A 24,540-nucleotide genomic window follows, 5' to 3' on the forward strand; every position below is an offset into this window, starting at 1 on the left:
CACTCATATTTGTGATAGTGTTGCCATATTTGTACCACTGCTGTACTTACAAAGGACCTTTGTGTCCCCTAAAATTTTAAATGAGGCATTTAGTTAATCAAAATTTATCAATCCACAATATTATACAATTTCAATTGTATTATATAATTGATCTTCTATCAACACTTTTAAGGAGAAAGAATTATGAGGAGGAATTTCTTATTTATTCCAAAACAGCTAAAATCCATTTTATGCATGGCACCAGTTTTGTAGGTCAAGAAAAGATAAAATACAAATTCTGTTTTCTTTAAGTTATAATCCTGGCTAAGAAAAGCATGTTATCACAGAAATCCCCTCTTCTCTCCACCCAGACATTTATATAAGGCATGCTGAAAGTACTGTTCCTCAGATTGTTGTACACCTGTTTTGCAATTTTTTCCCCAATTTAAAAATAAGTGCTTAGAACAAGAGGTTGAGTTCTTTGAGAATACAGTCTTTTCAAACCTTCTATATCTGCTGTCAGTTGTATTTGCATATTATAAAAGTAAAACAAAAACAAAACCCTCCATAGCTGATGCCATTTCATGCTGGATATATTTTTCTACACAACAGTCATATATTAATTAGAAACCATAGTGACAATTTTAAGTGTATTGTATTAAGTTACTTTAAAACCAATGGCTCTCATTGGGACAGAAGCTTGCTTAACCCTCATTACTCTGTGCCATCTGTATATAAATACATGTACCAAATAAACATTTTCTAAAGCACTTTTGGTCTTTTTATATATCAGTTCTACACTTCTACTTTGGAAGCTGCAACTTTATAATATACAGTACTACAGAAACTGAAGTAGAATTATATGCTTGCCAAGTGAGTCAGTCTGTCAAATCTGTATCCCTTGCCAACAAAACAATCTTTTACATGAAAGCATCAACAACATTGGTTGATTGTAATCTAGGTTATGGTGAATAAAACCATCAGCATCCTCCAGAGCTGTTTTAGGTTACCTCTTTGTTTATTAAAGAAAAAAATATCTTTATAGTCAGTAAAATGGGCTGCTTTTATACAACTTCAGGTGTCTTTGTGCCCTTGCAGATTTACATCACATGTTTGTGGTACATTTTAAAGGGTTTGCAAAAGGGCACAGCAGAGATTATGTATAATCTGTGTATAATTTGTAGGCTATAGGTTGCTCCCCTGCAATCTGCTAAAAAGACAATAGAATTCCAACAGATTGTTCCAGGTTTCAATGAAAGCTGAAGAACAGTAACTATTGCCACTTACATAACGTCACTCTCTAAAAACCATCTGCTTAAGGCTCCTTAAATGCCACTGTTTTGATTAGCTCAAAGTTCACAGTAGAAGTTGTCATTTTTGCTTTTAAGTAGGGCCACGTTCTGTTCTGTGTTGGAAAATAAAAATTATAATGATTACCAGTTCTGATTTATAATCAGAGGTTTCTTCTGATAGAATGTAGACAGATGAGTTCAAAGACTGCTCTTTATAGCAAATAGATAGAGCGGTTTCACTGAGGAAAATGGCATTCAGCACGACAGTTTTAACCGCAACATCTAGTTTAGATATTAAACCTATTAAACCTATCCTGGAGGTGCTTGCCGGGGTGGCAGTGGAGACCCCCAGACTTTTAGTCATGGGGGACTTTAACTTGCCATCGGCCGGCTCGTCATCGACAGTGGCTCGGGAGTTCATGGCTTCCATGACGGCCTTGGACCTGACTCAAGTAGTGGATGGCCCCACTCACATCGGGGGTGGCACTCTGGATCTTATTTTTATCTCTGGTCAGTGGTTGAAGGATCTGGATTTGAGAGATGTAGTCATAGAACCTTTGTCATGGTCAGATCACTCTCTCCTTCGCCTGGACTTTCTGACCGCCACTCAACACCGCAGGGAGACGGAGCCACAACGTTGGTTCCGTCCCAGGCGCCTGATGGACCCGGAGAGGTTCCGGACGGAGCTTGGGCCACTTCCTGAGGGTCTGGCTCACGGCACGGCAGTGTCGTGTCCCACTCCTCCGCTGACGGCTGGGTCAGGGAAATCCGAATCAGGCTTGCCTCTGCAGCTCTGCCCAAAGTCCTAGCAAAGTCCTCAGAGCAGGCAGGAGACCAGTAAGTGACTTCAGCAAGATAAGTTCGACTTTTGCCTGACTCAGAGACTGCCAGAAAGTAGATCCTTTATATAGGCCATGGGGTGTGGCTCCATGACTCAGCACTCATTAAGGCCTGCCCCTCCCTTCCTTCTGTTGCCTCCGCCTCTCCAATCTTCTGATGGGAGGGTCACTCCAATCAGCTGCTGTTGGGAGTAAACCCTCCTCAGGCTCACCTGCTGTGGAGGAGGGGGAGGAGTCTAGCTGCTCCGTTTGCCTGGGCATGGAGTCAGGGCTGGGGCAGGGAGATGCTCCTTCTTCTGCAGTTTGTCTGGGCATGGAGTCAGGACTGGGGCTGGAAGGCATACATTCCTCAGTGTTCGGGAGCAGGTAAGAAGGCCCCGGCTGCTCTGAGGGCGGGCAAGACACAACAGGCAGAGGAACTAGCCGCAGCCTGGCAACGGGCTGCGGCTGGGGCTTTAGACCGTGTTGTGCCTCTGCGGCCTCTGACCCGGCGCAGATCCCAACCGGCTCCTTGGTTCTCCGAGGAGCTGAGGGGGATGAAACTCCGGAGAAGACGCCTAGAGAGCTCCTGGAGGTCTAGCCGTTTAGAGGCTGATCGGACACTAGTTAGGTCCTATACTAGGACCTACCTGGTGGCACTGAGGGAAGCGAGGCGTTGCTACGCCTCCTCCCTCATTGCGTCGGCAGATAACCGCCCAGCCGCCCTGTTTCGGGTGACCCGTTCCCTCCTTCACCAGGGGGAGCGGGATGACCCGTTGCAGGGACGTGCTGAGGAGTTTAACGGTTATCTATACGATAAAATCGTTCAGCTTCGAGACGGTCTAGACCAAAATTGCGATGATTCAGATGAGGCGTCTGAGGGTGGTCTTGGTGACATTTTCTGGGATGAGTTTGACCCTGTGGCTCCCGAGGACATGGACAGGTTGTTGGGTAGGCTGAATGCCACCACGTGTTTACTGGACCCGTGCCTCCTGGCTGGTGCTGGCCACTCAGGAGGTGACACGAGGCTGGCTCCAGGCGATTACGAGTGCCTCCTTGTTGGAGGAGTCTTTCCGGCCGCCTTGAAAGAGGCGGTGGTGAGGCCCTCCTCAAGAAGCCCTCCTGGACCCGGCTGTCTTAGGTAATTATCGTCCGGTCTCAACCTTCGCTGCGAAGGTTGTAGAGAGTATGGTGGCATATCAGTTTCCCCTGCACCTGGATGAAACTGTCTATCTAGACCCGTTCAGTCCGGTTTCCGGCCCGGCTACAGCACGGAGGCGGCTTTGGTCGCGTTGGTGGATGATCTCTGGAGGGCCAGGGATAGGGGTTGTTCCTCTGTCCTGGTCCTATTAGACCTCTCAGCGGCTTTCGATACCATCGACCATGGTATCCTGCTGCGCGGTTGGAGGGATTGGGAGTGGGAGGCACCGTTTATCGGTGGTTCTCCTCCTATCTCTCCGACCGTCGCAGACGGTGTTGACAGGGGGCAGAGGTCGGCCCGGGCGCCTCACTTGTGGGGTGCCGCAGGGCCGATTCTCTCGCCTTCTGTTCAACATCTATATGAAGCCGCTGGGTGAGATCATCAGTGGCTTCGTGTGAGGTACCAGCTGTACGCTGATGACACCCAGCTGTACTTTTCCACACGGGCCACCCCAATGAAGCTATCAAGTGCTGTCCCGGTGTTTGGAAGCCGACGGGTCTGGATGGGGAGAAACAGGCTCAAGCTCAATCCTTCCAAGACAGAGTGGCTGTGGATGCGGCATCCCGGTACAGTCAGCTGAGTCCTCGGCTGACTGTTGGGGCGAGTCACTGGCCCCGATGGAGAGGGTGCGCAATCTGGGCGTTCTCCTGGATGAGCGGCTGTCTTTGAAGATCATTTGACGGCCGCTCCAGGAGAGCTTTCCACCAGGTTCGCCTGGTGCGCCAGTTGCGCCTTTCTAGACCGGGATGCCTTATGCACGGTCACTCACGCCCTCGTGACGCCTCGCCTGGATTACTGCAATGCTCTCTACACGGGGCTCCCTTGAGGGGCATCCGGAGGCTTCAGTTAGTCAGAATGCAGCTGCGCGGGTGATAGAGGAGCCCTCGTGGCTCCGTGTTACACCTATCCTGCGCAGACTGCACTGGCTACCTGTGGCCTTCCGGTGCGCTTCAAGGTGCTGGTGACAATCTTTAAAGCGCTCCATGGCATAGGGCCGGGTTATTTACGGGACCGCCTACTGCTACCAAATACCTCTCACCGACCCGTGCGCTCTCACAGAGGGACTCCTCAGGGTGCCGTCAGCTAGGCAGTGCCGTCTGGCGACACCAGGAAGGGCCTTCTCTGTGGGGGCTCCCACCCTCTGGAACGAACTCCTCCAGGACTTCGTCAACTTCCGGACCTCCGAACCTTTCGTCGCGAGCTTAAAACACACTTATTTATCTGCGCGGGACTGGATTAGATTTTAAAGTTACGGGTTTTAAGGGGTTTTTATTATTTATACTATTTTAAATTTGGGCAATAGAATAAGTTTTTTAATTGTTGTTTTTAATCTGTATTTATATGTATTTTAACTGCCTGTGAACCGCCCTGAGTCCTTAGGGAGATAGGGCGGTATATAAATTTGAAAAATAAAATAAATAATAAAATAATATTTTTAATGCTGCTTTTAAAGAATTAAAACATTGGTTCATTGGGGAACTAAATGCATATCCATGCAGTTCTGCACTGTGTTGTGATATATGGAGATCTAATCAAGGTCATATTTTGTTTGGAGCAATTCATATATAGTTCATTGGCTAACAAAAAAAAGCATCTTTACTAATGGGAGATAATAGGAGACTTATACCACACAAGTCCTGTACCTCCCCTCTGTATTTAAAGAGTCTGATAATTTCATAGATGTTTGTAACCAACCTCCTGTGTGCTTTCTGTTGTTTCTTCCATTCTTTTCCTATCACATAAAGATGGAAAAGCAGCATAGTGGGTGCCATTTTTTTAATGATCGAAGTACAATCTGTCTATTAAGATTCATTCATATATGTTAACCCATCAAATACTGAATTCACATACAGTGCAATTTGTGATAGGAAGGAAAAGATTCTGTGTTCTCAAATCACCACTAAAATTCAACTGTGTATTTTCCCTGTTTTTAAAAATCCAAAGCAGTTACAGAAAGTTGTATTCTGCACAGGATGTTTAGCTATAGTGACCAGATTTTAACATTGGTAAAGTGGGACACCATTGACCGGGGGGGGGGGGTTTCTAAATTTTTTTAGTACCAGTTCTGTGGGCGTGGCTTATTTTGGGGTGTGGCTTGGTGGTCATGTGACTGGGTGGGTGTGGGTAGCTGCTCATGTGACTGGGTGGCCCTGGCTATGGGCATAGAAACTACTCAGAGGGCTAAAAAAAGTAATTTCTGACCGGTCCTCACACTTATGACCATCCTCACATTTATGCCCATTGCAGCATTTTTAACAACCATGTCACTTATTTCACAACTGCTTCTCTTCACCACGGTTACAAGATAGGGTGCAAAATGTAAAATGTGAGGACAGTTGTAGGTGTCGTGTCCCACTCCTCCGCTGACGGCCGGGTCAGGGAAATCCGAATCAGGCTTGCCTCTGCAGCTCTGCCCAAAGTCCTAGCAAAGTCCTCAGAGCAAGCAGGAGACCAGAAAGTGACTTCAGCAAGATAAGTTCGACTTTGCCTGACTCAGAGACTGCCAGAAAGCAGATCCTTTATATAGGCCATGGGGTGTGGCTCCATGACTCAGCACTCATTAAGGCCTGCCCCTCCCTTCTTTCTGTTGCCTCCGCCTATCCAGTCTTCTGATGCGAGGGTCACTCCAATCAGCAGCTGTTGGAAATAAACTTTCCTCAGGCTCACATGCTGTGGAGGAGGGGGAGGGGTCTAGCTGCTCCGTTTGCCTGGGCATGGAGCCAGGGCTGGGGCAGGGGTGCTCCTCCTCTGCAGCCTGCTTGGGCATGGAGCCAGGGCTGGGACGGAGGTGCCCCTCCTCTTCAGCTTGTCTGGGCATGGAGCCAGGACTGGGGCCGGGAGGCATACATTCCTCCGTGTTCGGGAGCAGATAAGAAGGCCCCGGCTGCTGTGAGAGCGGACAAGACACAACAGTAGGTGTGAGGACCAGTCAAAAGTGTGAGGACAGGTCAAAAATAACTTTTTCAGTCGTCCGAGTAGTCCCTACGCACAAAATGCTGCAACAGGGATAAATGATGACCGGTCATAAGTGTGAGGACTGGTCAAAAGTGTGAGAACCTGTCAGAAATCACTTTTTTCAGCCGTCTGGATAGTCCCTATGCACAACTGCGGTGCTTCATGTGACTGGGTGGGCATGTCCAGGTGGTCATGTGACATAGCTTTTTTGCCCTAATGACTGTTTGCTGCAATGTTCTTGAGTGTGAAAAAACAGTCATAAGTCACTTTTTCAGTGCCATGCTTGTTAAACCAATTACCAGAACAAATCTATTCTCCCTCCCTCTTTCTCTCCATCTCTTTCTCCACCTTTCTCTCTTTCTCTCCTTAATCTTTCTCCCTCCCTCTCTTTCTCTCAATCTTTCTCTCCTTAATCTTTCTTTCTCCCTCCTTCTCTTTCTCCCCCCTTTCTCATCTTCATCTTTCTCCTTCTATCCTTCATCTCTTTCTGTCCTTCATTTTTCTCTCCATCTTTCTCTCCTCAATCTCTCTCTCTCCCTCCCTCTCTTTCTCTCCATCTTTCTCCCTTTTATCTTCTTCATCTTTCTCCTCTTCTATCCTTCATTTCTCTTTCTCTCCTTCATCTTTCTCTCCATCTTTCTCTCCTTAATCTCTCTTTCTCCCTCCCTCTCTTTCTCTCCATCTTTCTCCCCCCTTTCTATCCTTCATCTCTCTTTCTCTCCTTCATCATTTTCTGCCCCCTCTTTCTCTCCATCACTCTTTCTCCAGATGGGTTAGGGTAGGCTGGTGCTGCGTGGTGGGAGGCGGCCGCAGGACAGTCCTGCTGGGTGGACAGCAGGCCGAGGCGATTGACACACGCTTTGCGGCCCAGTCCAGGCGCAGAGACCTTCTTCCTCCTGCGGGAACTGAGAGACACACCTGGGCCTTCCCACGCACCCACCTTGCTATGAGGGCTCGGCTGCTCCCCAGCGTCGGGATGGGCTTGGTTTGTGGGAACTTTCCGTAAGTTTTTAATTGTTGTTTTTAATCTGTATTTATATGTATTTTAACTGTAGAACCCCTGAGTCCTTAGGGAGATAGGGCGGTATATAAATTTGAAAAATAAAATAAATAATAAAATAATATTTTTAATGCTGCTTTTAAAGAATTAAAACATTGGTTCATTGGGGAACTAAATGCATATCCATGCAGTTCTGCACTGTGTTGTGATATATGGAGATCTAATCAAGGTCATATTTTGTTTGGAGCAATTCATATATAGTTCATTGGCTAACAAAAAAAAGCATCTTTACTAATGGGAGATAATAGGAGACTTATACCACACAAGTCCTGTACCTCCCCTCTGTATTTAAAGAGTCTGATAATTTCATAGATGTTTGTAACCAACCTCCTGTGTGCTTTCTGTTGTTTCTTCCATTCTTTTCCTATCACATAAAGATGGAAAAGCAGCATAGTGGGTGCCATTTTTTTAATGATCGAACTACAATCTGTCTATTAAGATTCATTCATATATGTTAACCCATCAAATACTGAATTCACATACAGTCCAATTTGTGATAGGAAGGAAAAGATTCTCTGTTCTCAAATCACCACTAAAATTCAACTGTGTATTTTCCCCGTTTTTAAAAATCCAAAGCAGTTACAGAAAGTTGTATTCTGCACAGGATGTTTAGCTATAGTGACCAGATTTTAACATTGGTAAAGTGGGACACCATTGACCGGGCGGGGGGGAGTTTCTAATTTTTTTTAGTACCAGTTCTGTGGGCGTGGTTTATTTTGGGGTGTGGCTTGGTGGTCATGTGACTGGGTGGGCGAGCCTAGCTGCTCATGTGACCGGGTGGCCCTGGCTATGGACATAGAAACTACTCAGAGGGCTTAAAAAAGTAATTTCTGACCAGTCCTCGCACTTATGACCATCCTCACATTTATGCCCATTGCAGCATTTTTAACAACCATGTCACTTATTTCACAACTGCTTCTCTTCACCACAGTTACAAGATAGGGTGCAAAATGTAAAATGTGAGGACAGTTGTAGGTGTCGTGTCCCACTCCTCCGCTGACGGCCGGGTCAGGGAAATCCGAATCAGGCTTGCCTCTGCAGCTCTGCCCAAAGTCCTAGCAAAGTCCTCAGAGCAAGCAGGAGACCAGAAAGTGACTTCAGCAAGATAAGTTCGACTTTGCCTGACTCAGAGACTGCCAGAAAGCAGATCCTTTATATAGGCCATGGGGTGTGGCTCCATGACTCAGCACTCATTAAGGCCTGCCCCTCCCTTCTTTCTGTTGCCTCCGCCTATCCAGTCTTCTGATGCGAGGGTCACTCCAATCAGCAGCTGTTGGAAATAAACTTTCCTCAGGCTCACATGCTGTGGAGGAGGGGGAGGGGTCTAGCTGCTCCGTTTGCCTGGGCATGGAGCCAGGGCTGGGGCCGGGGGGTGCTCCCTCCTCTGCAGCCTGCTTGGGCATGGAGCCAGGGCTGGGACCGGGAGGTGCCCCCTCCTCTTCAGCTTGTCTGGGCATGGAGCCAGGACTGGGGCCGGGAGGCATACATTCCTCCGTGTTCGGGAGCAGATAAGAAGGCCCCGGCTGCTGTGAGAGCGGACAAGACACAACAGTAGGTGTGAGGACCAGTCAAAAGTGTGAGGTCAAAAATAACTTTTTCAGTCGTCCGAGTAGTCCCTACACACAAAATGCTGCAACAGGGATAAATGATGACTGGTCATAAGTGTGAGGACTGGTCAAAAGTGTGAGAACCTGTCAGAAATCACTTTTTTCAGCCATCTGGATAGTCCCTATGCACAACTGCGGTGCTTCATGTGACTGGGTGGGCATGTCCAGGTGGTCATGTGACATAGCTTTTTTGCCCTGTTTGCAAAACTGTTTTGCTGCAATGTTCTTAAGTGTGAAAAAACAGTCATAAGTCACTTTTTCAGTGCCATGCTTGTTAAACCAATTACCAGAACAAATCCATTCTCCCTCCCTCTTTCTCTCCATCTCTTTCTCCACCTTTCTCTCTTTCTCTCCTTAATCTTTCTCTCTCCCTCTCTTTCTCTCAATCTTTCTCTCCTTAATCTTTCTTTCTCCCTCCTTCTCTTTCTCCATCTTTCTCCATCTTTCTCCATCTTTCTCCTTCTATCCTTCATCTCTCTTTCTCTCCTTCATCTTTCTCCATCTTTCTCTCTCTCTCTCTCTCTCTCTCTCTCTCTTTCTCCATCTTTCTCCCTTTTATCTTCTTCATCTTTCTCCTCTTCTATCCTTCATTTCTCTTTCTCTCCTTCATCTTTCTCTCCATCTTTCCCTCCTTAATCTCTCTTTCTCTCCATCTTTCTCCCCACCTTTCTATCCTTCATCTCTCTTTCTCTCCTTCATCATTTTCTGCCCCCCTCTTTCTTTCCATCACTCTTTCTCCAGATGGGTTAGGGTAGGCTGGTGCTGCGTGGTGGGAAGCGGCCGCAGGACAGTCCTGCTGGGTGGACAGCAGGCCGAGGCGATTGACACACGCTTCGCGGCCCAGTCCAGGCGCAGAGACCTTCCTCCTCCTGCGGGAACTGAGAGACACACCCAGGCCTTCCCATGCACCCACCTTGCTATGAGGGCTCGGCTGCTCCCCAGCGTCGGGACGGGCTTGGCTTGAGGGAACTTTGTCCGCCGGCACCAGGCAGGTGCAAGGCCGGAGAGTCGAACGGGGCCCGGGCAGAGCAGGAACACGCCTCCGTCTCCCTAGCAACGCCCAATTGCCAGTGTGCCCTGTCTGCGCAACCAATGGCAAAGCTCTCTTTTTGAGAGGAGGCCAGAGGGAGCCAATCGCGGTGCAGCACGAGAAGCCATGGCTGGGAATCCTGGGAGTTGAAGTCCACGTGTCTTGAAAGTTGTTGCCTCCACAGAAAAACGTGGGGCTTTTTTAAAACGCCGCGGGACGCGGGACAAATTTGCCAAAAGTGGGACTGTCCCACCAAAAGCGGGACATCTGGTCAGCTTATGTTTAGCCAATGGTAAGAGGGAAGGGAGAACCAGTTTGGTATAGTGGTTAAAGGCATCAAGCTAGAGAATGCGAATTCTAGATCCTCCTTAGTGCAAAGCCAAATGACTTTGGTCAGTCACTCTCTCTCATCCCTAGGAAGGAGACAATCACAAACCACTTCTGAAAACTGGCCTAGAAAACTGCACACTACTCCAGGCAGCCACTAGGAGTAAAACACTGACTTCAAAGCACACACAGACACACAGACACAAAGAGAACGAATCCTCCTCCTTTTTAAACATATCTTTTACATATATTGTCTTTTGGGTTTTGCATCCTTCAGTCAGTCTTGTCTCATGGTGACTACAAGGACAAGTTCTTGCAGTTTTCTTGGCAAGATTTTTGGAAATGGCTTGTTATTATGTTCTTCCTAGGGATGAGAGAGAATGGTTGACCCCAAGTCACCCAGTTGACTTTCTGCCTAATGCAGCATTAGAACTCAGATTTCCCCATTCCGTGTTCACAAAGCCAAACTGATTCTTACTGAAAACAAAAAAACAGAAAGTACGTTTAAGACAATAGCTGGTAAAAGAACAAATTAGGAAACCTCCCATTTCACTGTTGTCTTTATTTTGTTGCTGCTATTGCTACAAGTCAGAAATCCTACTCAAAACTACCCAGAGTTCTCTTTTGTCCACCCTATCTGACATAACCATGGTTTCTAGGTTATAATTTATAACTCTCTGGTTATAACCAATTAATAATAATTTACATCAAACTGAAGTGTTTACTTTTCACTAGAGGCAGTGATTATAAAACTATGCTAGAGTTTCTGAAATTAACTTTTAGAGGAATTTAGGCTCATTAGTTTTGATTGACTATTTTCATAATTTTGCTTTTCCATCCTCTAAAACATATGAGTATTAATTCCAACTTTTTTATATTTTTCGTTTTACTCCCAGCCTGAGACTTTCTTCTATAGGCATCATTATATTTCATATTTCTATTTAGGCACATGGATGGGAATCTTCACTCTCTTCCATGTATACATCTTATCTCTTGCATGCTATCTGACTAATCAGAGTCAGCATGTGGGTTAATGGTTTGACTTGGTATTCTTCATTATTTGTTGGATTTATATTCCAGGTTTCTTCTACAAACATTCTTCCTCTTATGGTATTGAGAATAAAAACTAAATAAAGTTCGGTCATAATCTTCATAAGGTCCCATAACTGTGGATTTAACTATAGGTGTTCTCAATCGTACTTCAGTATCCTTTCTATGACTACCACATGGTAACTTCATAATTTAAAGTATGTTCACCTCACATTAGACAACCTGAATTTATTAAAAAAATACTGTGAAGTTTCAAAGGCACAAGAAAGCTTCCCCTCCCCCCATCCACTGAGTGTTTCAAAGCTATCTAAAAATAAACTGTAAAAACAACAACATTTGAAACACTATTATGGTAACATCTAGAGCTCCTATGAGATGTTCAATTGATCTAAGAATACGAATATAAATGGTTCTCATCAATACAGAGGCTAGTTTTATTTTAATATACAAATGAGATTTGGACCAAGTGCAGATTACAAATATATAACTTCAAAGAGCAGATGGCTTGAGACTTTATTTGTAGAAAATAGGGTTTTTTATTCTACTACTGACTCAAAGTAGATTTAGGAAAGCAACATTATTCTTGTTACTATAGTATCTGAATCTATAAGAAGTTGATGCATTTGTATAAAACAAGGGTGGCAAGATGCAGCCAACTGATTGCACACAACTTCCAGCCAGCTCTATTATTTGTGGCCTTCAGAGCCACACAACATTAAGCTCCCAAACTGCAGTATCAAATCACTAAATAAATACTGACAGTATAATTTCTAATTTCCTTTTCCGGAAACTAAGTTAAATTAATGATCTTAACCTACCCAGGAGCATTTTTTTTAAAAAAACCTAAATTTTTTAAAAAAACACCTTAGTTTCTTTTCTCCAGTCCTCCCAGTTATATTCTAGGTAAGTAGATAGGTAGACTGGTAGGCAATAAAGAATAACCTATTCATATAAAGGAAGTTTTGGGATTATCTTAACTCCATCATTATCTCTCCTCATCAATAATATTCTGAAAGATAAATCTCTAAATTTCACTCATATTTGAAAACACATAAAGCAGAATCCGCAAGAAATAAGATTTATTAGAATGCATTGTCATTTTGAACTATACATGGAAAAATATGTTTGTTTAAGCACAGATCACTTGATACATTCAGCTAATAATGGAATGAGTAATGATTTAAAAGCATGATTAGTTTTATTGTTTGTAATGAAAGATTGAGGTAATTATTAAAAATACAAGATTGATGAGAGTTTCTGAATGTGGGATAAGCCATTTATTGATAGTGTCTCAAGACTGATCTTGAGAAAAAAATAGACACAGAACAAAAAAAAGAAATGAAGGAAATGAGAGTGAAAATCAGAGGTGAAATTCAGCAGGTTCTGACAGGTTCTGGAGAACCGGTAGCAGAAATTTTGAGCAGTTCGGAGAACTGGTAGCGGAAATTTTGAGTAGTTCAGAGAACCGGCAAATACCACCTCTGGCTGGCCCCAGAGTGGGGTGGGAATGGAGATTTTTCAGTATCCTTCCCTTGCCACGCCCACCAAGCCACACCATATCCACTACAGAACCAGTAGTAAAAAAATTTGGATTTCTGTCTCCTCGCCCGGAACTACCCAATTTTGGTCCAAACCGTCCCGAAGCTGAGCAATTTTGTCAAACAGATACCTGCTGAAATCCTCAGCACAACCCTGTAAGGGATCATCGCCGCCCTCCTGATGAAGGAGGGAGCGAGTCACCCTAAACAGGGAGGCTGGGCGGTTCTCTGCTGACGCAATGAGGGTAGAGACATAGGCCCGCTTGGCCTCCCTCAATGCCACTAGATAGGTTTGAGTAAAAGACCTAACTAGTGTTCGGTCAGCTTCAGAATGGCTGGACCTCCACGCGCTCTCTAGGCGTCTTCTCCGGCGCTTCATCTCCCTCAGCTCCTCGGAAAACCAAGGAGCTGGTTGAGACCTACACCGGGTCAGAAGCCGCAAAGGCACGACTCGATCCAAAGCGCCCACCGCAGCCTGTTCCCAGGCTGCAACAAGCTCCTCGGCCGAGCCGTGGGCCAGATCGCCAGGGAGCGGCCCAAGTTCCATCAGGAACCTCTCCGGATCCATCAGTCACCTGGGACGGAACCAACGTATTGGTCCCATCTCCCTGCGGTGTTGAGCGGCGGTCCGAAAGTCCAGACGAAGGAGAGAGTGGTCTGACCATGACAAAGGTTCAATGACTAATTCTCGTACTTGCAGATCACTCAACCACTGTCCAGAGACAAAAATCAGATCCAGTGTGCTTCCCCCCACGTGGGTGGGGCCGTCAATTAGTTGGGTCAGGTCCATGGCCATCATGGAGGCCATGAACTCCCGAGCCGCCGTCGATGACACACCGGCTGATGGCAAGTTGAAATCCCCCATGACCATAAGCCTGGGGGTATCAACTGCCATCCCAGCTATCAACTCCAGCAGCTCGGGCAGGGCTGTTGCCACGCAGCAAGGAGCCAGGTACGTGATCAACAAGCCCACCTGCATCCTACACCCCCACTTCACATAAAGGGATTCACAACCGGCTATCTGAGGAACAGTGGTCTCCATCGGCTCTAGACTCTCTCTAATAACGACCGCCACCCGTCCACCCCTACCTTGGGCCCTTGGCTGATGAAATGCCCGGAAACCCGGTGGGCACATCTCCACCAGGGGAACCCCCCCTTCCGTGGCCAAACAAGTCTCCGAAATGCCCATGAGGTCCGCAGCCCCCCCTGTATAATAATAATAATAATGATGATGATGATGATGATGATGATGATGATGAAAAAAGAGGGTTGGTATTCTATTGCCTTAGTGAATTGTTCCACACGGAGCAGGCAGTAAGATAAGGCATTCCCTAAGATTACTTTTTTTTTTTTTTTACAAATAATATGTGTAAACTAGGTGCTTCTGGTGATAGTAGGTATGTCTTGGTTGAGGACAGAGATATAGATATAATTTTATATGCAGATGAATTTGTGCTGGCCAAGGACCCAATTATTTGCATCAAATATTAAATAGAATGCATGATGTAAAAATGAATAAAAAATATTGAAGATCAAGGTAGTTTTTGCCAGACAAAATTGAATTAGAAATTATAAGTGCTGTCTCTTCCTGTCTCTCTCTCCCCATCCCTCCCTCCCTCCCCTCCTCTCTCTGTAAAGCCTACAGCAGGTATGTAAATTTGTGTACCTTGCTAGAATGTTTAATAAAACTGGGAAAATAGAGACTTTTTAAGATATACAAATGCTTGCAGAAAGATGTTTACTGTTTTGATGACTGAAAGGAGTGAAAATCACTACCTAAAAGAGCATGCTTCTGTCTACATTGTTATATAGAAGTGATGGTTGTGTCTATGAGAAGAAACATAAAAGTAAGTTGAATACATTGGGACTGAATTACTAAAACTGTATGTGATGCTACAAGAAGAGTTAGGGTGAAGAGTGAATGAGTGTAGCATGTGACTATATTAAATAGAAAAGTGATTAATGTACATTACATAAGCGCCTTCCATTAAAAATCCATTTAATTCCTGTACCTGGAGGCAAATATCCATATTAGTAAATATTCCTGTTTTAATATCTCATCTCACCATGGGAGCTTCATAATATTGTAATGCATAGAAAAGGTGGAAGAAAGATGATCAGTTTGTAACCCAAGCAGTAAAGTACATTATTGTGTACGGGAGAGATTCGATTAAAAGGTCTTGTAAATCAACCTTGAAAGAAACTCAAGAGCTGAGATAAATATTCCCAGTAATGGCAAATCAGAATGATAGGCTGGAGCAAATATGTAACTTCTATCAGCTCTGAAACCAACATCAAGCTTTAAGACAGAAAGCAGGCTCCAATCGGGCTTTTTTTTGGAGGCTTTTCAGAGATCAAATAGTTGCCCTGAACTTTATCCCTTCTCCAAACTTAAAATAAAATAAATGAGAGTCACAAAACAGATGCTGATGGGCTGCTCTTTTGCTGCACTGAGATAGAATGTATGTGCCTTCTTAGATGACTCCGTGCAAACCTACTCATGGCAGGCAATATTTTTTCATTGCAGCCACTGTCATCAGACATGTGGTTCTAATTCTGAGATTGTTACGTTAGTTTTCTCTCCTTTGTTCTGAAAACTTTACTTAAGAGTTTACAGTCCTTTCATGCAACCATTTATTTTTTGCTTTCATAAAATGTCTTTATTTTGTTGCTGCTATTGCTACAAGTCAGAAATCCTACTCAAAACTACCCAGAGTTCTCTTTTGTCCACCCTATCTGACATAACCATGGTTTCTAGGTTATAATTTATAACTCTCTGGTTATAACCAATTAATAATAATTTACATCAAACTGAAGTGTTTACTTTTCACTAGAGGCAGTGATTATAAAACTATGCTAGAGTTTCTGAAATTAACTTTTAGAGGAATTTAGGCTCATTAGTTTTGATTGACTATTTTCATAATTTTGCTTTTCCATCCTCTAAAACATATGAGTATTAATTCCAACTTTTTTATATTTTTCGTTTTATTCCCAGCCTGAGACTCTTTTCTATAGGCATCTTTATATTTCATATTTCTATTTAGGCACATGGATGGGAATCTTCACTCTCTTCCATGTATACATCTTATCTCTTGCATGCTATCTGACTAATCACTCATTTTAAGATTAAATTGCATTGTTAATATTCTGAAAGATAAATCTCTAAATTTCACTCATATTTGAAAACACATAAAGCAGAATCCGGCAAGAAATAAGATTTATTAGAATGCATTGTCATTTTGAACTATACATGGAAAAATATGTTGGAATCATGAGATACAATTTTAAAACTCTTTTTAATAGTGTTAACTTACCGTATGACCTGCTATACTACAAAGAAGCTTTTCTGTTAATGTATAAATATATGTGCCATAAAAAGTTCATAAAATAGCAAAGCTGAAGAGTACAAGATATGCTTACCTTTTCTTTTTTTCTTTTTTTTTTAGAAATAAGAAATGTGCTAGTAAGATTTAATATTTGACTTTAAAAGACAAATGTAGATTGGGGGCACTACACAGAGCAATGGTTTTCAAACTGTCTGCCTATAGAAAATCATGCAGTATTTAATCTACCATGAACTCTTTGACATCCCTTCAAACAAAGGTTCATTTGATCTCAGTGGAAACCATCTCTCCTCATGCCATTTCCACCAGATAACTCACTCAGAATATAGGCCTCAACTGTAACACCTTTTTCTGAATATCTTTTAGGCTCTGGCATTCTGATTTAGTACTCATTCTGGAAGACACCATTATCCCAATTTGATGACTTTGTAAGTGAGCAATCAGGCCAGCATGACTCCCTAGAATGATTGTTCTTTTAAGGAATTTATGTTGAAGGTTCCTCAGTGTAAAATATTAGCGGTGGTGATGCAATTAGAGCAACCAGCTTGCCTTGATGTCTCACTAAGTGCTGGCCCTGCTCAACTGCCCTATGCAGTTTGTTACCTCAGGCAAATGATTTACACTACATCAGGTATATGGCAGCTTTATTTCTGGCCATGAATACTGAACTTTATACCCGTAGTAAAGTGTACTTTGCAATAAAGTATGAACATTATTGGAAAAGACTTCTAGCAAGGGCACTTATTTTTTCCTACCAGGGAAGTTTATTCTGATTCTGCTTGCTGGACAACAATCCAATCAACAGTATTTGTTAATGAATAAGATTATTAGGTAAGTGTTTCAGATAATTACTTAAGCTAATTAACTTCAACTCATTCTCTTTGAAGATTCAAAGCTGATTCTTTGAAATACTCTAACACCTGATATAAAGAAGCATTTGCGAGCTTGGATTTTGAAAAAGTCACGGCCAGTGTTATAGTCCTCTGCATATTATTGAAAATTAATCAGTTGCATTTCTTATATGAATACTACATTTCAGTTTCTAACCCTTTTTCCACCTTCCCATAGAAGAGAATATATTTAACTCAGGATTGAACTGGTGCCATCTGGGTGTGGGGAGTTTGGGAGTCTCAGGCAAGGCAGGCCTGGGTTTGACTCTGCACCAGAATTTCCAAGGCTTTGCCGCCTGAGGCGTCCTGTGCTCCCCTTAATGACCCATGAGCTCACTTAACAAATACATGAGGGAAAGCATTAGACAGGGCATGTCATTTAATTTTTGCTATTTTTTTCAGTGAGGGGTTCTAAAAATGTTTCTTTACACTAAGAATTCAAATCTGCTATTATTTTTGCAATTGTGCAATGTTTAGCTTTGTATATTAAATCCACGTCTGGATGTATAACCACAAAAGCTGTTAACCTTACCTTATCTAAAATTACACTTTGTGCTACAAAAATTAAAGTTTTTTTCTGTATGAATCTCATCTAGCTAATCAAAAAATAATCCATGCAATCATAAACTAACATCAGAAAGCAATTATCTGAGTTACAAACATGTTTAAGTGAGTTTCATCAAGTCTTGTTTTGATTTGTTCTTTGATATCAGCCGCCGACTTGCTTCTTGGCCTCTGATATAACCCTCACATTTTTCATGTGTATACACTCTGCTTGCTGACTCTGTGACCTGCTTCATACCTCTCTCTATTGACTGGGCAGACAAGGCCAGTGTAGTACTTGCATTGGTTCGTCAATGAACTTCTTTATTTCTGTTGTAGTCAATTTGCACATCAAAGGTAACTCATATACACCTTCGGACCAATCAATCAGCACTGTGGATGCTCTGGTTTGACCTCCACTTGGTGCATGGCACCACCTTCAGAGCCAGTATTAACATTTGTAGAATCTCCTCCAATGGTCTTCAAGCTTTTGTCAATGCCCTTCGTCTTCATGAAATATACCAGATTATTTTCAATCGCTTGAGCAGGTTTTCTTGCTTTTGAGCCTTTCTCTGGAATGAAATGATAAAGATACCTTCCACTCGACTCACTGCACACAGAATAACATTCTTCTTTGAAAAAACTGGCAAATTGCTGGTCTGAATTGTTTGCTGGGGAATTGCTGGTTTGAAAAGTTATCATATTTATGTAGTTATTTACCAAGCACATCTAAACTATATTAAAGTAACCAAAATATCTTTACATTCCCGAAGGCATTTCACAACTTTTGAGCACCTCTAATGTTTGGAAATTGAAAGCTGAAAAATTTAACATGCCCTATTTGGCAGGTGATTACATGGATGCCTTGCTTAATGACCATCAGAACTTGTAACCATAACCAACAGGCTCGATTATGGTCATAACTCGAGGACTACTGTAGATGATACTAAATTTAGATATACATTTTCATGCATTTTTGTTGTTTCCTTCTGTATACTAAAATGAACATTAAAAAAATATACATTGAAAAGTATTCTATTGCAACACTCAAATCCAATGTAAATTTGATAATATAGTTTTTAACTGTATCCTTCTCAAAAACCAATCAATCAATAAAAACAGGGATGTCAATATGTTAATATTTTTGAACAGGGTTTTAAAAAATCATTTAGAAGTTAGGTTTCTTAAAAACGTAGGGGGTTAGTTTGGTTTTTAAATGTGTTTTTATGAATGATATTGGAGGCGTAACACTATACTGACTTTTATTTTAAAAAAGAAAACTCATTAAAAACCATAATGCTAAATTCTGATGACACAGTCTGAGAGATCTCTATGGGATTGCTGGGGAATATATGTCATTTAATGGCTGTAATTTATTCATCCCTGATTTAAATGGATATCAAAACATTTAAAAATCCATTTTTATTAAACAATTGTAGCACCCAAGCAGAGCAAAGCTCCATGAAAATACTTTGGTTACAGAATATTGATCTATAGGTAGCCCTTGACTTATGACCACAATTGAGCCCAGAATTTCTGTTATTAGTGAGACATTCGTTAAGTGAATTTTGCCCCATTTTATGACCTTTCTTGTCACAGTTGTTATGTGAAACACTTCAGTTGATAAGTTATTAATACGGGTGTTAAGTGAATCTGGCTTCCCTATTGACTTTGCTCATCAGAAGGTCACGATAGATGATCATGTGATCCTGGGACACAGCAACAGTCATAAATATGAACCAGCACCTGAATTTTGATCACATGATCATGGGGATGCTGTGAAAAACAGACAGAAATAACATTTTTCAGTGCTGTTGTAACTTTGAAGGGTCACTAAATGAACTGTTGTAAGTTGAGGATATCTCTCTCTCTCTCTCTCATTTATTTCCTGTTTATAACTGCTATTTGTTTTTTGATTATGTAGTGAATTTAATTTTATAATTGCATTTTGTTCCTTTAACAGTAATCTTTAGGGTTATACAACACTTTGGATTCATTCCCCATACTATATGTTTTATAGCACGTTTAGCTAAAAACATAGCACCTATGGCAGTGATGGTGAACCTTTTAGAGACTGAGTGCCCAAACTGCAACCCAAAACCCACAAATTTATCACAAAGTGTCAATACAACAATTTAACCTAAATAATGAGGTTTTACTATCTAAAATGATAAACAATGCAGAGTTCAGCTAATTGTTCTAAGATAAACATGATTTATGCCCCTTCATTTTTTTCTGCTTTTGAAATATTTTCTGCTTTTGAAATATTACATTTAGCAACAATAAAAAATAAAAACTTTTGTAATATCATTTCTCTTTTTCCCTCCCCCTTTTTCTCTTCACCCTCTCTTTCTCTCCCTCTCTCTCTCTTTCTCTCTTTCCCTCCCCCTCTCTCTTTCTCTCCCCCCCTCTCTCTCTTTCTCTCTTTCCCTCCCCCTCTCTCTTTCTCTCCCCCCCTCTCTCTCTTTCTCTCTTTCCCTCCCCCTCTCTCTTTCTCTCTTTTCCCCCTCTCTCTCTGCCTCTTTCTGTTTCTCTCTCTTTCCCTCACTCCCTCTTTATCTCTCTCTCTGTCTCATCTATCTATCCCTCCATCTCTCTCTCTCTTTCTCTCTATCATCTATCTATCTATCTATCTATCTATCTATCTATCTATCTATCTATCTATCTATCTATCTATCTATGCTCTCCTGTCCAGCTTCACTTATTGTGTGAATCCAGAGGGGTGTGTGGAGGCTGGAAGGCAAAGCCAAGCATTAAAAGTTTCCATACAAAATAAGGCAAGTCCAACCTGAATCCTGTTGGGGAGACCCCCACTCCCTCTATGTCTCTCTCCCCGTGGAGGGGGCCCAGGCAATCTGAGCACAGCTCTCTCCTTGGAGGTGACCAGCAAGCAAACAAATGTGGCACTCTGGCTGGGAGGCAGCAGCATGGAGCCCCACCTCTGGCCAGTGAGAGCTGAGCAGGCAGGGCGCACATCTTCCCTGCTGCCGCTGCACCGCTAGTGCTGATCATGAGAGACATGCAAGCTGAATGTTTGAAGCCGTGTTTGCTGGAGTTTGTAAGTGAGCTTGTCGAGGTCGCTTAGAAGGGAGACCCCAGCCCATTTGGTTCTCTTGTACCCACCAAGTCCACTTACAAACTCCGCCAAGCATGGCTCCAAACATTCAGCTCGCACATCCCTCATGGCCAGTGCGAGTGCTGCAGCAGCAGAGGGGAAGGTATGGTGGGAATGCAGAAGGCACCACGGTGGAGGGGGGGGAGGAACTCCTGAACTGGTGCTGGGTGGTGGGAATGATGTCTGAAGGCCAACGAGCCCAGGAGCAACATGCTCAGCTGGCTGGCGGGGAGGTGGGGCATCCCAACAAAGGCAGCTCTTCAGGAAAAGCAACTGCTTTTTTTCTGCCGAGCTGAGACAATGCAGGGCTCCACATCATAATGGGCTTCAGGAGGAGGGGACCCCATCTCCCCCATTGTGAAGCATGCAAGCAAAAAAGTTCACTCAATCAGTTTCAACTTTGCAAGATCTTTTTCTTTCGTGAGAAAATGGAATTGAGTGAAATGCGATGGAGAAATGTGATTGGAGTTGGGCTGGAGTGACTGCATGCATGCCCACAGAGAGGGCTCTGCATGCCACATCTGGCACACGTGCCATAGGTTTGCCATCATGGAGCTATGGCATCTCTTTAAAGCATCAGTGTCATTTCCTGGGTTCACAAATGACTTCAGGACATATATAAGTGTTTTAATGAATTACAAGTATATTCCATATTCATATCCTTCGATCCTCCAAAGGGCCTATTTGGAATTCATCCAAAGTGCTGCATAGCCCTAACAATTTCATAAAACTCAAGGATTTCTTTGAGAATGGAGTGGTTCAGAGAGATGGATGGATCAATAGATAGATAGATAGATAGATAGATAGATAGATAGATAGATAGATAGATAGATAGATAGATAGAGCAAGCTTTATTTTTAGCTCAAGCCTAAAATAAGATTTGTTAATACTTTCATATAAGTCAGGAACAAAACCTCCAGACATTATTGATGGGTTTGAATGCCCACTCCTGCTATATCTCCACATTGTTTTCTATATAACAAAAGCCTTATCAATAACATACTACTCTTCATTTCTTTCCAAAAGATCAACTAAGCCTTCCAAATTATAGACTATTCTTCCTGTAAAGTATAGCATTCTTTCTGCAGTTTACTTTTGGTATTTATGCCATTCACTGTAGAATGAATAAGCAATTTGATTCCAATTATTCACTGAAAATAATGATCCTACAGTAAAGAAACAGCAGGCCCATATTTCCAACAGGAACCATACTATGAATCTTGAACTACAAATACAGCATAATATCTCTGAAACTAATTTTTAAAATGCAAATGAGCTTGAAAATAATCAACGATTGCATGAAATAAATGGAATCTAATTAAATAGTCATAGTCAACAAAGGTACTTTGTTGGTCCCTTTTTGCTGGTAGGTTTATCTTCTAACTTTCTTTTAAGAAAATAATTTATTTCTTTAATTATAGCTCAGAAAAAGGCCTTGGCAACAATAAATGTACGGTACCCATAATAAGATGTATATATAAAACAAATGGCAACAACAAATGTATTTATGGCATCAATAAAAAAAACTACAAATGTTTGATTACTTGTGGACATTTTGTCCCATTGAACAGAAGCACACAATTCAAAGACACGGCATCTGTTGCCAAGCTGAGTTCCAGTTCTACTCTGGAAAGCAGCATCACAGCCAGGAAAACAGCATTATTACACATTGTCGCACATAGCATTACTTGGAAGTCATTTTACCAATCTGCAGTGTTATTTGTTGCTATTGTTAGTTAGCAAAAATAGCAGCACAATGGCTGTTTCGTATTTAGGTAACCTGTGCTCTTCATTTGCATTTCAGATTATTGTATTTTGCACACTGAAAAAGAGAATACTATTGTTGAGGTATAATAATTGTTTTCTTGGCACTAGTACTTACTTATTTTGGGGAATGTAAAATATAGGTAAGGCTGCTCCTTCTCTGATCACGAATCTATGGAAAACAGCACAATTCTTTATAAACCAACTTGCCTCTCAGTGAGATATGCAATGAAGATGTATTTGGTTGTTGTTGAAGAAACAGTGATAAGTTGTTAATGTTGAATATACTTTCTGGAACGAAGGGGGAAATTTCTTTTTATTATTATTTCCTTTTCAGGAGAGGAGATGACTTGTTTTTACACTTTTTAATATTTCTCTTTCCGTTTTAAAAATGCATTTTGTATTAGGTTCTTGTGTATTTTATCTGTTTAATAACATTTCTTAATAAAATGTATTGAAAAAATAAATAGACCAGCCTGTCTCTCAAGCAATTAAAAGAGGTACGCATAGTCTTGTAGTTCATTATAAGGTAAAGGTAAAGATTTCCCTCGCACATGCATACTAGTTGTTCCTGACTCTAGGGGGCGGTGCTCATCTCCGTTTCAAAGCCAAAAAGCCAGCGCTGTCCGAAGACTTCTCCATGATCATGTGGCCAGCATGACTAAACAGCAAAGGCTCACAGAACTCTGTTACCTTCCCACCAAAGGTGGTCCCTATTTTTCTACTTGCATTTTTTATGTGCTTTCGAACTGATAGGTTCAGAAACTGATAGGTTCAGAAATTGGGACAAGTAACGGGAGCTCAACCCATTATGCAGCACTAGGGATTCAAACTGCTGAACTGCTGACCTTTTGATCGACAAGCTCAGCATCTTAGCCACTGAGCCACCGCATCCCTTCTGTAGTTCATTATTGCTGGTAATAAAGTCTTTTGTTAAACAAAGCATGCTCAACGGGACATTTTTCAAGTTCAAACCAATACACATTTTTGAGCCAATCTTGGAGACTTGTTCCTCAATAAATGGACAACAGGATTGTGTTGTCAGTTTTTTTAAAAGATTGCATTTTTCATACCATGTTCTCTTGAAACTCATTAAACTTCCTCTGTGTTTCAAACTATTTTCTCAGGCAATAATTATCTAAAGCATAAGCAGGAATGCTAGTATAAATATGCCAGTAATACTAAAGAGAAACATTATATTCAGAGCTAATTAAAAAGGAAATAAAGAGAACAAATGCTCTTTTAACTTCTGGCACTATTATATAAAGTGACTTGCTCATATTGTTGAGCATTAATTAGATTTTTTTTAAAAAGAAATTGTGTTATGGCTAAATAGATTCTCAGCCATTATTTATATAGTTCAAAATAGGCAACCTATTTGGGCCCAATGTCCTACTTTTCTTCTCTGGATGGAGACAATAGAAGTCTCGGGTGTGATTTTGTATCACTGGGATGGGGAGACAAATTTGGATCTTTTTTTCATTTGGGTGAAGTGGGGGCCTTATACTATACAGATATTTATTTTATTTCTTGATTCACCCAATGGGAAAAATGGATGTCTTGTATGTTAAGCCTATGCAAAACTTTAAACAGACATTTGCTTCTAAATATAAATTCTTGTATTTCAGTTTAGAGTTGTTTTTGTATAGACTTTGAAAAATAACTTGATGAACGAAAGGTTTACTGCACTGTAGATGATCATATTTTAGTGTTTTTTTTTTGAAAAGTAGCTAAGACCATTCTTTGTAATAATCTAGTCCTCAGTGGAATTTAAATTCATGCTTTCTTGCTTAAATAATATTTGGTTAGAGAATTTGACATTTGGAATCGATGCGAATGTTATTTGTACAATAAACAGACGCTACTCTTTATAACATATTTTTGTTTTCAATACTTGTAATTAGTGTTTTTATTATTTTCCATTTCTCAGTGCAATTTACTTTATTTCTGTGTAGATTTGCTAAAGCTCTTGAATATATTATTCCCATGAAAGAAACCCTGAGCTGCTGAAATGTTAGGAACTGATT

General features: G+C 42.0%; 1 protein-coding gene across 1 annotated transcript in view; it reads right to left on the reverse strand.

The window, feature by feature from the left end:
- The window catches only part of LIN7A (lin-7 homolog A, crumbs cell polarity complex component), a 58,642-nt gene extending 35,971 nt beyond the window's left edge, over window positions 1-22,671 (reverse strand). Inside the window, exon 1 of the mRNA XM_058191546.1 lies at window positions 22,632-22,671. The gene's annotated coding sequence lies outside the window, so the exon portion shown is untranslated. The remainder of the gene's footprint in view (window positions 1-22,631) is intronic.
- Window positions 22,672-24,540: the final 1,869 nt, after the last annotated feature.

Source organism: Ahaetulla prasina, chromosome 7, assembly GCF_028640845.1.
Source record: "Ahaetulla prasina isolate Xishuangbanna chromosome 7, ASM2864084v1, whole genome shotgun sequence".
Classification (NCBI taxonomy): domain Eukaryota; kingdom Metazoa; phylum Chordata; class Lepidosauria; order Squamata; family Colubridae; genus Ahaetulla; species Ahaetulla prasina.